Here is a 16,437-nt window from a genome sequence, read left to right on the forward strand (position 1 = left end):
TGTCAGTGTAAAAGGATGACTCGTTATATTGCGCTTTTCTTTATACATTTCAGCTATACTTCAATAGTTTGCACATGCTCAGAGCAGACCTGCTCTGTCTGACCTGTGACCCTAAAACACAGGGGTCAGAGCAATGTGGGTCATTTCAGTTGGGCTATGCTCAACTCTGGGGCTGCCATTCTGCAGGAAGTTACTGAAATTATTCTAATAGTCCAAAATAAATTGGTTAAACATAAGTTGATGTTGAAATTTACTTTTTTCAAGATTAAGGAGTGCCGTCTCTGCCAACAATAACACTCACTGTCAAACTTCTCCTTTTTTTCGTACTCAGAACCCGACAACTTGAGAACAGCCCCTCTCACTTCAAAATAAGAGTTTAGAAGATAGATAAAGGTTGTCACACCTAAAGGACTCACCTTCATCTGTGTAGTCCATGATAATAAATTGAGCAAATAGAGAGTAACTAGTGTTACCTTCACTTTGATGAAAAATACAATGACTTCTTCACTTCTTTACATCTTGTGGCAGCCTCAGTGAAGAAACAAAAGATGTTGTGCAGTGATTTTAAGAGCTTTTAGTTTCTGACGCTGCTAAGCTCTACTGGGTCATTGTTGAAAGGCTTTTTCCTCACTTTGCATGCAAACACACTTTTGCCCATCTCCTATCAACGCTGAGCCAGCGACACGTTGGTAAGAGAAACATTCTTTATTGAAATCTACTGGTGGAGAAGGTTCTGGTAATTTCAGGACACTATGAGGTACAGAAGGTGACCAAGGTGACCTCTAACCTCACAACGTGTGTAGCAGCAGTTTACTTCCATGTAAGGACATTTTTAATCAAAGAGCTGGCCTGGCCACTGGCTTCCTATGCAATTCTCACTTCCCTTCAGTCCTCCGTCTGTGCTTTCTCCCATTGAACTGGATTTCTCCGGTAGAATTTAAACTGGGCCAATAAAACAGAAGTTGTTGAAGTCTGCCTGTAGTTTTAGCAATGGCAGTGGAGGAAGTGAAGGAAGCCATGATGGCCTCGTTCCCAAATATTGAATTAGCATCAACAGCCTCGTTCAGATTAGCACTTCTTTCATCACAGTGGAGGATGGTTGTTTACATTGCTGGTAATTTTCCAGTAATCTCCATACTGTCAAAATGGCGCATTATGTACGTCATGGACAAATGTTAGTGACTGGGTAAAATTTAAAACCTCAACAGAGCTTCCAGGAAGCAATCATTAGCCGAGACTCCAGATCCTCTGGATGAAGCGAAGCGCAGAACAAAGAGCTGATTTTTACCAAGCTAGCAAAGTACAAAATGGCTTTACATTTTCTTTGGAGTTAAACTAGTGATGCAAAAATACGGTGGATTCCATTTCCAGCATGTCGGTCTCCTTTCTATTTACAGAAATTGAACCAGGAACCTTTGTAAAGCTGTTTTCGTATCACTGTCAAAAGATTTTCTCGTGACTTGATTTTAAGAAGTGTGTAACTCTCAGGCTCTGCTGTAAGCTTTAGGAGAAGCTGGACAAGCACATTTGCCGTGGATGACATACACAGGCTCCTCTGTCATAGCAGTGAGGAAATTCGTTCTCATCTCCTGCATAAACTCAAGGGCTTGAATTGGGACGGTAGACATAAAAAAATGTATCTCAGAGACAAGTCTGTGAAAGCAATCCTTGGATTTAAATTTACCCCCAGCAGTTGAAGGAGAGGACTAGACCCAAAACTGTCAGGGTTGTCACCGAGCGGCTGCCCTTTGCCTCCGTCTCATCTTCGTTCCTGTCCGTGTGTCGGGTCGTTCAACACCATCGGAGCGTCTCCCTCGCCTCCAAACATAGCAGTGCCTTCTATCCTCACGTGTCACGTTTGATGGATACTTTCAACCCAACTTTCTTTCAGCATCGCGATCTTTACATTGTAGCGCGTCTTCTTCCCACACACACAAACTTGGTAAAAGTCGGATCAGTTGTCCCAACACTCAGCAATCATTAGCCAGTTTTTGTCTGTGTTCTGCTAATGTAAAAAAAAAACCACAACTTTGCAAATGCTGTGTTTTCATTAAATAAGGAATGAAGTGAAAATCACACAAGAATAATCTTGGTCATGTGATATTAAAAATCCCGGTGGCGACGGATGTAAAGTTATAATTCAGCCATGCCGTCAGCGCTCATCGTCACTCAGCCGTCAGAGGAAATGTTGGCGACTTATTCAGGTGTTGGAGTGACAAGCCCCGCCTACTTGGGAGGGGTTACGTATGTGGCATTCGGGGAAATTGTAGCCGCCTATTTCACAGGAGAACTGTGGATTCAAAACTTTGGAACGACACACAACTTTTTATCAACCTCTTCCTGTCGTCGTCTTCATCGTTTCCTCCAGTGGTAACATCCGGCTGTGTGATGCAAAAAGTGTTTCCATTGCAGTTCTGCGAAATAAATCTGTTTCGGTACGACTGGAAAAACCTTCTCATCCTGAAGCAAAAGGTTTCAGTCAAAGAAGTAGATTTTTTTTTCTCAAAATTGCCGTATTTCCATTAAGAGCATTTATTTTCTTAAATTCAAGTTGCTCAGTTTTGTGGTGAATGGAAATGCAGCTGTTGATAACTGTGTGGATTCAGCCGCACATTCATTAGATCAGGATAACACCTGATTGGCTCTGTCGCTCCAACAGGAGAGTCAGTGGCTTTAATCCGTTATTTGTGTGGCTGGAGATTTAACCTGGTCTGTTGGGTCAAACCTAACTCTGTTGTTTCTCTCCAACATTCACACACACACGCACACACACACACACACACACACACACACACACATACACACACACACACACACACACACACACACACACACACACACACACACACACCCACACACACACACACACACACGCACACACACACACACACACACACACACACACACACACATACACACACACACACGCACACACACACCTGCTGTGGACCACAGTCTTTTCACCCAACTGGGAAATTATCGCCTCATCTCAGTGTCTGACACCCGTTGTGGTTTTAGCGCATCAACATGGCCGCCATGTTTCACTTTAACACTTCAGCTCCAACATTTAACATTCGTACATATTAATCTTTGATTTCTGAAACATGACTCTTAAATTTGTATTCATGTTTTTACTGAAGCAGATCATAAACTTGGTATTTTGACTTAAAGGGAACATCCTCAAAACTTTGATACCAAAAGCCTGCGCTTATTTCCTGATGGTTGTTTTAAACATGATTTAGTCGCTAAAATCTAATCAATAGCATTTCCAGTTATTTTGTTGGCAACTGTATATTAAAACATTTGAGACATATTTAGCTATGTGGACTAACTTCTACTCTTTATGTTTTTATCTTCAGTTTGTAAGTTTGTGAAAGATAAACTTAGAGTAGTAAATAAGGTTTTTTAAGTCAGCATTTAAAAAAACTGAGGATTTTAAATTCTTCTAAGTTGGATGAGAACTTCTGGAAACCTAATAACGAGAGTGAAAATAATACAGAAATCTGTGGTTCAGAGTAGTTTTTTTTTCATAATATAAAATGATTATTGGCTTTAAATTACAGTATTAAGTCATAATTCACAATTTAAGATTAACACGCTGTCATAACTTAATAAAACAGAAGAAAACAACATTCAAACAACTCGCTCTTTGTTGTTAAATTAACTCTAATTTTTGAATTAAAACCAAAACAATTTCCTTGTTGACTTTACTTGCATTTCCAAGGCGACAGGTGAGCCTTCATCTTCAGGTTAAACCACCTCCAGATGTTTCACAGTGCAATATTTTACAGCTTTATGTCCATACAACCTGCTGGAGATGTGCAACGCTCAATGTATTTCAAATAAATGACCAATTTTAGATCAGATTCGTATTTTTTCCTGCCATTTTACATCGAGATGCTTAAAAATAAATTCAATTTCTCAGGGAGTTTCTTAGAGCTCAATCGGCGTTCTTTAAAGCCTCAGTATTATTAATATTCTGACAGTGTTTGCATTAAATACATAATAAACTGTTATATGCCAATTCTGAAAATAAAATTTAAAAATGTCTGTATAGATTATGCATGTTGCTCTCTGAATGCAAAGACTTGAGCATGTGCTGGTAATGGAATATCAGGGAAAAGGGTCAACGACCTGGAGCTGAGAATATGAGTTAGCTAACATGTACATGAGTCTATATGTGCATGTGGGAAGGTGTTGAGTATAATGTTCAGAGTTAGCTTCAAGGTCAGAGGCTCGGGTACACTCCAACACACACACACACACGCGCACACACACACACGCGCAGATGATAGTAATAGCGGCGCTGACAGACATGAGCGGCCAGCTGAGCTAGAAGCCAAAGCTGCAGCTGAAAGTCCAGAAAAGGCCGTCCGGACATTTTTAAACATTACCAAACGGATCACAGAGAGAAAGAGAGAGAGAGAGAGAGAGAGAGAGAGAGAGAGAGAGAGAGAGAGAGAGAGAGAGAGAGAGACATCTGTAAACAAGAATGGAGAACAGACAAGGGATTACTGCAAATGTCGAGGTCTGCCTGTCTGTGCATGACAAACGGCCTGTTTATCCTCTCCATTACATGATAATTATGTCGATTTAATAGCGAGACAGAAATGGAAACATTTTCTCACTTTATTTGCAGATTTGAATCGCTGGATGCCAGACCGACCCCAGATGAACGTCACATTTCTGTGTGAGCTCAGAATCATTCACAGCCTGTTAGATCCATATTTTGATCGACTGTTTCTGTCGTCATGAAAAGCTGAGTGGAAATGAAGGGCAGGTCAGAAAGGAGAAGAATAGTTTGATGGTATTCATAGAAGTAAAGGGTTTTCCGTAAAATGTTGAGGAGGGTGTGAATAATTTAAGATTTCTGAAATTTAAATGAAAATATTCATTTTATTTCACTTCATTTATTTTGTAAAATTATGAATTTCACTATTTCAAAATTGTGATTTTTTTTGTGGAAGATTTACAATCAGAAACAAATTTGTTTAAGAAAATCTTCACACAAATAACCCTAATGTACAATAAGACACATACTTCCATAATGCAGCATTTTATACATATTGTTGAGTCCAAATTTAATTACAATTTTAAGTAAAACACATTTCTGATTCATTTAATTTCTGATGCAGATGTCTTTCTTTTGTTTTAAAATACTTTACAATTCTCATGTTGTTTATTGTTTATCAAGAGAAATTTGACTGTGGTGAGAAATATAATTTACAATATTAATGATAGATGTGAATAAACATCAACAACGTAAAGGATTTTGACCGTTTTTCTCCATCATGGCGTCCCTGAATTCTGCGTTTTGCTTTTTTTGAAAAGCGACAGAGTCGTTATGACGCTCACTGCCAGCAGCGTTTTGAAGACGCTTTTGTGTTTCAGTGCTGCAGACGTGATGGACTCCCAGTGCTCCGTGTGTGTGTGTGTGTGTGTGTTTCTGCGCCTGCGTTGGTCTCGGCGGGTGTGAGGGTGTGAGTGTGAAGCCGTCAGGTTTCACCACCTCGCTGATGCTGATCTTCGGTTGCCGCTCCTCTGTCGCCTCATAAACAGCGTTCTTTGATGCTCGATTATCTGAAGCGTCTCTGAAGGCCGACCTGAGCCCGAGCCACAAATAATGTCGTTTCTGTTCGGCGCGGCGTAAAACGTGAATTATTTTGAAAGCGGCTCTGTGGATGAAGTGATGGCTCGTCTCAGGGGTGAGAAATGTTTCTTACTTATCTGACCAACAAACACGAAGAAGTCAAAAATACAGAAACCTGGAGGATTTGATGCCAAATTGCTTTCCTAATGATAATAAAAAAATATTTCAGAAAACCCATTAACCTCAATTTATCACCCTCCCCCACCTGTTGCTGCTGCCCAGCTGGTGGAGAAAGGGCTGATGCATTTCTCCATCATTTATAAGAAATGTTTGGAAATATGCTTTAGTCACGATGTGACAAAAACTACTAATTAATTAACATTTGGCATCACTACTTAATAATTGTATTGCAATAGTTAAATTGCTAGAAATAGTAGTTATAATAATAATAATAATAATAATAATAACAACAATAATAATAATAAATGTATTATAATAACTTTACAGCAGTAGGTAGAGGTGTTTCAAATTCAAGGTTTTTTCTTTTTAATTTATTATTATTATTATTATTGATTAGCTTTTTGTTATATTAGTGACAGTGTGAAACTTTGGTATATTAAACTGTCATAAGGTGAACGTAACATCATAAGAGTCACAGTTACAGTTGAGAAAAGCGTTGAGTTTTAATAATCCGACTTAGGAAATTGAATTGTCTTTTACCTTTTATAAGTATGCAAATAACAAACGAGCTCCCAAAAAAAAGAAAAGTATGTTGTTTTTGTTGCATTAAGCCATTATTTTTGGAACATAAATGAGCAGATAACCATGGCTGTTATATAGTAAATGGGTAAAATTAGCTCTTTTCTGCCTTAAATTAGTTTTGAATGTTGTTGAAACAATCTGCTACATTGACTGGGCTCCTAAAGAGCCAGACGGCCGGACCGGCTGTCAGACAGCCGTGTTTTTCTCTTCTATTTTTATCGTTTTGGGACAGAAATCGTACTACTTTACGGGGAAATTTGGCGAGAGCTTTTCCTTTTTTCTTCTACATTTTTATTAGTTACATTTTCTAGCACTTCCACTGTTATTGTTACCAAAAATAATAAACCTTTAAAAAAAAAAAAAAAAAAAAGGATGAAAAGCGGAGTACGGGCCTCGTAACGCGGGACGCCTGGAAGAGAGAGCTGCTTGTTCTGATCCAATGGCAGCTGGAGAAACACCAGGTCACATGGGATCAGGCTTTCCCTCCAAACAGCTGGTCAAACAACGCCAGCGCTGCCAGACACACACACACACACACACACACACACACACACACACACACACACACGCACACGCACACACACGCACACACACGCACACACACACACACACACACGCACACACACACACACACACACACACACGGTTACCCGAAGGTACAACGTGCGTGTGTGGATAGTTACGCACACACTCACCGGTCGGAGCTCATAAAACAAGGTAACTTTGGACACTTTGTGTAAAAACCTTCCACAGCTGTCATGGCTGCTGCACCGACCAAAAGAAGATCTTTAAATGTTTATCTTTAAATTAACACTGTAAATAAAAGAGATCCAAACTGTAGGTGGAGGTAGTGGAGGCTGCGGCATCCTGCATGGAGACATCTCAACAAATACCTCTCTCCTTTTGTTTAGTATTGTTAAATAAAAGGTAAAAAAAACAACATGCAGTTTCATTTGAAAGTTTCAAAACTGATTTATGTAAAAGCACTTGTGTATGACAGCGTGGCTCAAAGCATCGATAAGGCCAGGAAAACAACCAGAACTTCAGGAAACATTTAAGTTACTGCACACACATACAGGAATAGGAAGGATTTGACAAAAATGTGTCTCGCATGCAAACCAAAAACTACAAAGTTCAAATGAACATCTGAGGTCTGCAGGTTCTCCTGATGTCATGCAGGGTTTCAACCATTCATTGCTGCATTATTCACTCAACCTGCAGCAGCTTCCTGACCCGGCAGCATGGTGCTGCCACCACCTGGACGCTTTCTTCATCTTGACCACAGCGTCTAGATTAGTCTTGGTATGAGTTTTTCTTCAGACAGTGCTGGAGAATGCAGAGTCATGGGGAACAATGCTCAAATTCCTATGTATGATTATATATATATATAAAAAAAAAGATATAAAATCTTTAAAACATTTACAAAACAATTGGTGTAGAGGCCACGGTAACATGTTGTAGAAAGTTCAATAAGCTGTTTTTCTGCTACTTATGTATGGGTAGCTAAAAAATTTAACTTTAACAAAAATATGTTTTTATAGATATTTGTTAAACCATGTTGACCAGTTTGAGTCAGCATGTTGCACCGCTCTCGACCAAAATCAGCCAATCAGAACCAGGAGGAGGGGCTTAGCGCTGTCAGTCAACCTTGTGTGCATGCTGCTAAATGTGCTAATGGTGGAGAAACAACTTGCCGTTCCAGTAAAACTGTTTATCCGCCGTCATCGCTGTGCTAACTAGCGTTATCATTTACGAGAGATGATGGTTTTAACAAATGCGTAAAGAAAACTTTTTTATATCCTGCTGCTTTAAACAACAACTAAATAAATAAATTTTTATTTTTTACTCTTTCAAATCCAACCTTTCATGGCTCTCTGGGTTTTGGTTTTGCATTGCGACCCAAAGGCTCCTCAGTGGGCCCCATCCGGCCCCCCCGGCCCGCCGTACAAACTCGTGTGAGCGTATTATTTGCCGGGTTTAAACGTTGTGTTTCCAGGCTGGATCATTAACGTGTAACTACATTGTTCACGGCTTATCAGAATATTTACGTCTCACCATGAGATGTCTGCGCCCCGGCCGATCACCGGGCCGGCCCCGACAGAGACAGAGTGAGCCAAAATACCAGGAGAGGGAGAGAAGAGAGAGAAAGAAAGAGTGGGAGTGGTTGCCCCAAATACCATCTCTAAATATAGGGAGGGGGGCACAAGGTGCAGAGGAGAGGAGCTGGAGGACAAAGGGATTCAGGACGGGGTGAGGAGCTTCTGTTCCTTTGTGTTTTCAACAACACAAAACGTAACGTTTGAATGTCGTCCTCCAGGAAGGCGAACCATGTCTCTATCCACAGATGAAAGTGGAGTTTTATTCATCAAATGCCATTAAACAACTTCTTAGACACTAAATGGAGGCAGCGGTGAAAGGGTTTCATTTTAACATTATTATCCACGTGAAGTCTGTCGAAGTCGGTTCATTTATTCTTCAAATTCAGTTTTTCTGCTGCATAAGCTAAGCTATGTTGCTCTTGACGTCGATGGTTACCATAGCAACCAGTAACTGACAGCCATCCGTAGTTATGGTATGCGTTGGGATCATTTGTTTGCTTTAAAAGTGTTATATTTTAACGTGTTTTAGACAAATGTAATTACACTGAGGGTTTTATGTGTAAGTTTGCATGATTGTTAGATGTTTTAAATTGTTATAATTAATGTTTTGCATTTTAGATGCGTCTAATTTGAAAACAGCTGTCAACTGTTCATTGATTTGTAGGGTTATTGTATTTTATTTCATGTGTCGGGGCAGAGACAGAAGTCAGATATGTTCACGTTTTTGAAATAAATTTTGAAATAAATTAATGTCTCAGTTACATATTATGTGATAAGTCTTTGAATGTGATGTGTGTGATTATATTTCCTGTACTAAAAAATACATTTACCCACCAAAGACTCTCCAGTAAAGTCTGACTCTTTTTTTTTTTTTTTTTGCACCACTTGTTTACCATAAAACGTTTATTGGTCGGTTTGGACTCGCTTGTTCACTTCTGTAGTTTCATCAGTTCATTGTTCATCTCTGTGCTCAGGATTAATTCTCGCCTCGTTCAGCGGTCCTGATCCCTGCGAGTTTCCGGACAGAAAGATGGCGGCCGGAGCTCAGCTGACTTACATACATGGAGTTGATTGGACTGCGCCACCTGATCCTAATGGAGAGGGGGAACTTGTACTTTCCTTATTTACTGAAACAGGCTTTTGTATTTAAGTTAATATTTTATTTTGAACGTAACACGTCTGACTTCCATTTCTTTCCAGTATATAAACACACATACAGCTCTGGACAAAATGAAGAGCTCACTGCACTGAACCTCATTGAAAACCTGCTGTTGTTCCTAAATGACTATTAAATTGTTTTCTTTGCATTATTTGAGGCGCTGCGTCTTTTTCTTTATTGCAAATAAAATCAAAATTTTTGCTTGTAATTTCAGAGACATGTTGTCAGTAGTTCATATAATAAAAGAACAATGTTCATTTTACTAAAACATAAACCTGTAAAAAGTAAAATCAGAGAAGCTGATCATTTTGCAGTGGTCTCTTAATTTTTCACTGAGATGTATATATCCTCATGTTTTTTTTTTTATTCTGTTTTTGTTCACATTTTTGCACAGAGTTTTGTTTCTTTGACCTCAGCAATCTTTTATTTTGTTAAATATAATCTTTTAGGTTAAAATAAACCCCCCTGCTTCTCTAAAGCTTCCTGTGATTCAACTTGGTCCATCAACAGCGGTTGATCTTTTTCTTCCACTAAGAACATCCCTGACAGCCTAAATCTGTCAAAACTATAGTGGGAAAAACAATAAAACAAATAAAAAATTTAAAAAATCACTTCAGGTCAAACTAGGCGTAATCAGCAAATACACAAACAGACCTGTGCCAGGGGTTTCTGTGGTATTTCCCCCTCACAGGATCGGGTTTTACTGTTGTGCCTGGGGAGGAATTAAACGGCGATCTGCTCCATCGATGGTAAACTGTCTGTGCTGACTGATGGAGTGTTTATGCTGTGAAAAGGAGACCTCGGAGTGAGCGGCGTGTCAGCATGGTGAGTCAATTTATAGCAATCCCTCCATCAGCTCTTCAGTCACACTCTGTAACTCTATCTGTTGGGTCTGGACCTCCCGACGCTCCACGCACACAGCGAACGCACATTTCCTCACGGAGGACGGAATGGGCAAAGTTCAAACGAGTGACGCACGAGTCGGACGTGATTCACGGACAAAAAGTCATCCGTCACACGGCAAACGACTCGGACGCATTCTTGGAGCGTGGGACCCGGTTTTTACTCTAAACCCCTAAAAAGAAGCCGGTGACTGCTGGTGCTTAAAAGCAGCTTTAGTAAATTATCTTCATATTTATTTATGTGATTATTTCAGATTAGAAAAAAAAAAATAATAATTTCCCCTCTAATATTTATAATATCACAACAACCGAACAATATATATCTTTTTCCTTTTAGGAGGGTTAGAACATTTTTATTCATAAATAAAAGAAAGATTTTATTTATTTTTAAATCTGAGATCAGAAATGTGTCTGGAATATCTATTAAACCTTTACAACTGTTTTTACAATGGAAAATCTGAAAGGTGCGGCATGCTTTGGTTTTGTGCTACAAGCCCAAACAGTTTGCTCAAGAACAGCTGCAAAAACACAAAATCTTACAGAGTATTTTTGGGTCTAATTTATAGTTTAAATTTCTGAGTACACTTGAATTAAATCAAACATAACTTAAAGGTAACTTTTCAGCAGGAAGTAGGAGCTTGCTTTAAGTCGATAATTTCTTAATATTGACAAAAAAAGTACTACTTTATTTTTTTTTTTTACTTATAAGTGACATAATCTGAGTGGAACTAGTAATTTTTTATCACTATTAAGGAATTAAACAACAAACATATTTCTTGTTGAAAAGTTACCTTCAGGTTAGTTTAGTCTTATTTCAAGTGCACTGAAATATATTGACCCTAGAAATTAGACCCAAAATCCTTGGTAAGATTTTGTATTTTTGCAGCAAACCTGACAAAACCTAAAGCAGAACCTCATCACTGGGTCAGCCTGCATGCCCACATGCAGCCCATATCCTTGTCTTCCTGCCTTAATCTTCCTACTGACTAAGTGCATCGTTTGAAACACTCTTATGCCTCCAGTGACTGAAGATGAAAACACTCACCAATCTCAGGTCTGGTGATTTGGTGACCTGCCTCGGCCCCAATCTCAAGTCTTTTTGCCACCTCAACAGGTTTTCTTCCAACACCGTCCTGCATCCAGACCCTCCCACCTTCCTGTGTGCTGGATGAAATCATTCCCACATCACAATTATTGTGTTTTGCATGGAGGCCAAAAATGTTCAACTTTGCCTTCGTCTGACCAGAGCCCCTTTCCCTTTGTTTTGTAGGTTTGCAGCTGTGCCACATACTTGCCATATCAGATAATGGTATGAACAGACGTCTGCAAGGTCTTGCTGTGGTTTTCTAACCCAACCCCCCCTGGTCTGATGTGCCCTTTGGTCCTTATGGTGCAAGTTGTTCTCTAATGTTCTCTAACTAACCTCGGATTCCTTCACAGAACAGCTGGATTTGCCAGTTGATTTCTGAGGACAGCTTTTGTACATTTACATCATAATTATCCAGTTATGTTGGGTTATCATATAAAATTCCACTAAAATACATGAAAGTCTGTGGTTTTAATGTTTCTGAGTATGAAAAATGTTTCTGAATAAGTTTTTGATTAGTTTATTCTTAACAACGTAACCGGTAACAGTTAGCCGTGCCGTTTCCGCTGCACAGCCCCGCTGCGACCCCCCTCCCCCCAACGTTTAACCAGAAGCTTTCACCACATTTAAATGATTTACATTTTCATTGACGCTGTCAGTTAGTTTTCCCCGTCACTCGTCGCTTTTCGAATATCCGACAACGCCGCGGCATGCTTCCCGGGGGCAAAGGTCAAAGAGTTGGAAACCCCGTTACAAGCCGAAAGCCCCGGGCCTCGTTTAGCCGAACTGTTGGGAGATCGAAGACGTGAGGAGAAAATATGTCAGTGCCGATACGTTAGACGCTGACAGAGAAGCAAAACAGAGAGTGGAAACAAGGGGAGAAAAGAGTGAGTTTTGGAGTGATGGCATCCAGGAAGCAGATAAGAGGAGCAAAGTGATCCTAAAGGAGGATTTAGAAAAGTGTCCAGGTTTAAGCTTCTGCTTATTTGAGGTAATTTGTATTTGGAAAATATTTTATTCAGTCCTTAGTCATCTGTAGTGAATATGGAACAAATTCAAATATATTTTTGTTATTTAGTAAAATTTAAAAACATACCAATATTATAATATGCCATCTATATTCATTTGCTAATGTTTTCCATAGCTGTTGTGCTTTCTTAAGTTTTATTTGATATTGCAAAACAAGTTATTTTGTAATAAGTGTGAAATTAGGTATCATTTATACAAAAAAACAAAACAAAAAAAACAAACAACTTCAGAAATAATATAACTCAGTTTTGCTCACAGCTAATTTTTTTTAAACAATTTGAATCAATTAAACTCCTGATTCCTGTGCTGCTGGCACACGTTCTGCTTGTCCTTTTAATCTGAAACACGAACCTCATCGGAACGTATGTTGTATCTATTGAACATGCATAACATAGCTGCCGTGTGAAGGTCTCTGATGTTTGCTAGAGGACATTAGTGAACAAACACCATCATGAAGACGAAGGAACTCAAACTGGTCAAGTTGTAGAGACGTCTAAAGTGGCGTTAGGCAACAAAGTAACATCCCAATATCAGCGTTTGGGTCAATTCATCACTCAACACCAGAAAGAAAAAAAAACTACCAATCCTCCTAATCAGTGTTACAGTCTGATTAACGTCTGAATCATACCGACTTTCTGTATTTCCTCAACAGGTTTAAACCATCTTCTCCTCTATTTCCACTCTGTGGATTAGTACAGCTTTATGTCTTGATTGGTTTTCTCCATGCTGTATGTAATGATCAGAGAAGCCGGACCCAACCTGACCATCAAGCTAATGGTTCTAGTCTGACCAGGCCCGAACTGGGTTGGGCTCCGGCCATAAATCTAAATTCCACACAGACGTTCTGATGTAAGCAGGACAACGACCCTAAATATAAAACCAGAGCTACGTAGCGGCTCTGGTCTGTTCTTTGACGGCATGGTCAAAGAACAGACCAAAATACAATTGAGAATTTGCATCAAAACTTTAAAAATTGTGTTTAAAAACCATTTCCATCTGATCTTCAAGGAAACACATTGAAGTTTGTGGTTCTAAAGCGACACAATGCAGAAACCTTTAAGGCATGGGGATCGTTTGCTACATATGAGGCCACGTTAGACAGGGAATGCTTGATGGAGGGTCGTGTTCTGGATCACCCGACAGTCCTGCGAACCAAATCAAAGTTACGTTTTTCACAGAATTGTCATCGATTCGTCAAATTTTTAATTTTAAATCCGACCCGCGGCAGAGCTCCCCTGGTCTCCAGGTGTTCCTCGAGCTCCGCCGTCCCCGCTCCCACCAGAAGCCGCGGTGCTCGGGTCGCTCCTGCGGACGCCGGGGCGGAGAGGGAGGCGAGTGTATTTACTGCATGTAGACACGTGAAGGTCAGACACGTAAAGCACTTCTGATTGTTTTGCCAAATGGCAGCCCTCGCCTCGCGCCGCCTCACGCCAGATTTTCTGCGGGTACTGAATGTAATTTCCACCACCGGGGGGCTTGTATTCGCCTCCACGGTAACAGCCACGGCGAGATTTCAGAGAAACTTTGAGAGGTGACAAAGAGCGGGCTGTGCTGACATGCTAGGAGAGATAATAAAAAACAAGGAAGGCAACGGTTTGGTGCTCTCAGCGTGGAGGAGAAGGGGAAAAAGAAGAAAAAAAAAGGAACATGGAGTGGGACTCATTCTGGAGCTGGAAGTCGGGCCGTAAAGGGACGTCTGAGGCCCTAGAGTCGTGTACGGCGGCTAAATCATGCTGAAAAGTTTTTTCCTCCTTAATTTTCTGTCTGGCAGCCCTTTCCCCCATCAGATAATTTAGAGCTTGTTCCTTGGGAGCCCTGGGCACGGAGCATGAATTATCCACCATCCACTACAGCTTGGCTCAGGACCATAAACGCTGAAGAATGAGCGACCTCTCGCTGCGTGCAGAAATGGCATGGAACTGCACTTAGCCTACAAGGTCCTTGCAAGAAGAAGGTTCTCAAGAACCTTCTTCTTGCTAGTTGTTGACCCTCTTCGAGTTCACGCTGCAAAAAAATCCACAAACCTTACCGAGAATTTTGGACCGGTTTCTAGTGCGAATGTGTTGGTACACTTAAAATACGACCAAACTACCTGAAAAGTAGTTTTTTAGCAAGAGACATGAGCTTGTTTTATGTCAATAAGTCCTTAATATTGATGAAAAAGACAGATTGTTTCACTTATAACATGGGGAATAATGTTGTTATAAGCGAAAAAGTTACTTTTAAGTTAGTTTTGTCTTATTTCAAGTTCACAGAGTTATTTTCACTAGAAACTAGATCAAAAGTACTGGGTAATATTTGTATTTTTTGCAGTGTGTTCATATGAACTGCTATTTTAGAAGGTGCTAAAAACAGGGCTGAAGCAGCAGAGAGAAGCTATGAATGTTCACACTGACCTCCTGCAGGAAGTGTGTGTGTGTGTGTGTGTGTGGTCTGTCTGACCTCAAAGACCATGGGGGTCAAAGGTGAGCAATGTAAATCCTGGAGGTCAGAGTTTTTCTGTCTGACTTCAGCCACTCAGGACAGGCTGACCGTGCACGTTTCAAGGAGAACGCTGAAGGACCAACAGAGTTAATCAGGAATTTCTTTCATCCTTCTTTGAAAAAGAAGAAAAAAAAGGTCAAATGTATGAAACACAAAATTGAAAAAGTATTGAACGCTTCAATATATAAGCAAAAATACACCCGTCTGTCCACTCGTCAATATTCAAGATAATTCAAATGACTAACAGTAAAGTAATTGCATAGAAAGGTGGTTCTTCATAGTATTGCATCATTAAACTTAATTAAATTGAGTTAAATTAATTTTATAACTCAATTATGTAACTTGACTTGCATTCAGTTGTTATAAAAATGCTCTACATATCAAATGTGACTCAAAAGAAATTTGACTTCATAATTTAACACCTTGAAACTGGGTCTCTGTCTCTTTAAGAAGCTCCTGCTCTTTCTGAAACTCCGCCTCCAGGAAGTCATCACAACATGGCTCCTCTATTAACGATTTTAACCAGCATTTCACTGAGAAGTAGCTCCTATGAGCTCAGCAGATGCTCAGTTCCACCAGGTGTTTGCTAATCGCTGCTGGCTAGTCTGAAGGAGCTGGAAGAAACAAGTAAACACTCCAGGTATGTTTTTCATGAGGGAATAAGATTATGTCATAATATTATAGTACTGTACCTTACTTTTAAGAATTTTATTTGGAATAAAGTCATTTATATATTTTCCTTCTTTTTTACATTAAATCCCTTTTAAATACGTCGGCTTTTGTGGTTGTAACGAACATATAAATGTTTCGTGGGAGGCTTTGTAAAACAGGATCTTAGAAGGACATTCTTTATTTCAGCCTCGGGGAGCTTGGAAGAGACAGATGTAAATGTTATACTGTGTTTTAGTGGTTCGCTGACAACGTCTGTCCACCGCATCGGCCAAACTAAAGCTGTAAGTGACTCTTAAAACTAAACCCACTGCGCCGGAGTAGCAACGTGAAATTCGGTAAATACTTCTAGATGCTGTGAAAGCGTTTGAAGGAGTTGGCTTGCTGAGATGATAAAAGCTCCCGGTGGTCTCCTGGCCGTACTGTTGTAAGAATAGACTGGACTAAGTGTGCTTTACGGGGAGACTGCATCCTGGTGACAGAAAGGCCACGATAAGAACAGATATTTTCTGCATCTTTTTCCATCTCCCTCGACGCGTCCGGGGGGATTTTATCACACACATGAATAAAGAAGATGGAGTGGCGAAAGTTTCACAGTCGTGAGCTCTGCAGCCATTCGATACGGATATATGTACATATATAAAGACTCATCCATT

The 16,437-nt window shown here is 40.0% G+C and overlaps 1 long non-coding RNA gene across 1 annotated transcript; it reads left to right on the top strand.

Moving 5' to 3' along the window:
- The first annotated feature begins 1,084 nt into the window (after positions 1 to 1,084).
- LOC103477923 (uncharacterized) lies at positions 1,085 to 9,761 on the top strand. Its single transcript, XR_014084870.1, has 3 exons — positions 1,085 to 4,528; positions 4,640 to 4,690; positions 9,426 to 9,761. It is a non-coding gene; the product is annotated as an uncharacterized LOC103477923 (long non-coding RNA).
- The last annotated feature ends 6,676 nt before the right edge of the window (positions 9,762 to 16,437 follow it).

This window comes from Poecilia reticulata, chromosome 2, assembly GCF_904066995.2.
Source record: "Poecilia reticulata chromosome 2, P_reticulata-male-v2, whole genome shotgun sequence".
NCBI lineage: Eukaryota > Metazoa > Chordata > Actinopteri > Cyprinodontiformes > Poeciliidae > Poecilia > Poecilia reticulata.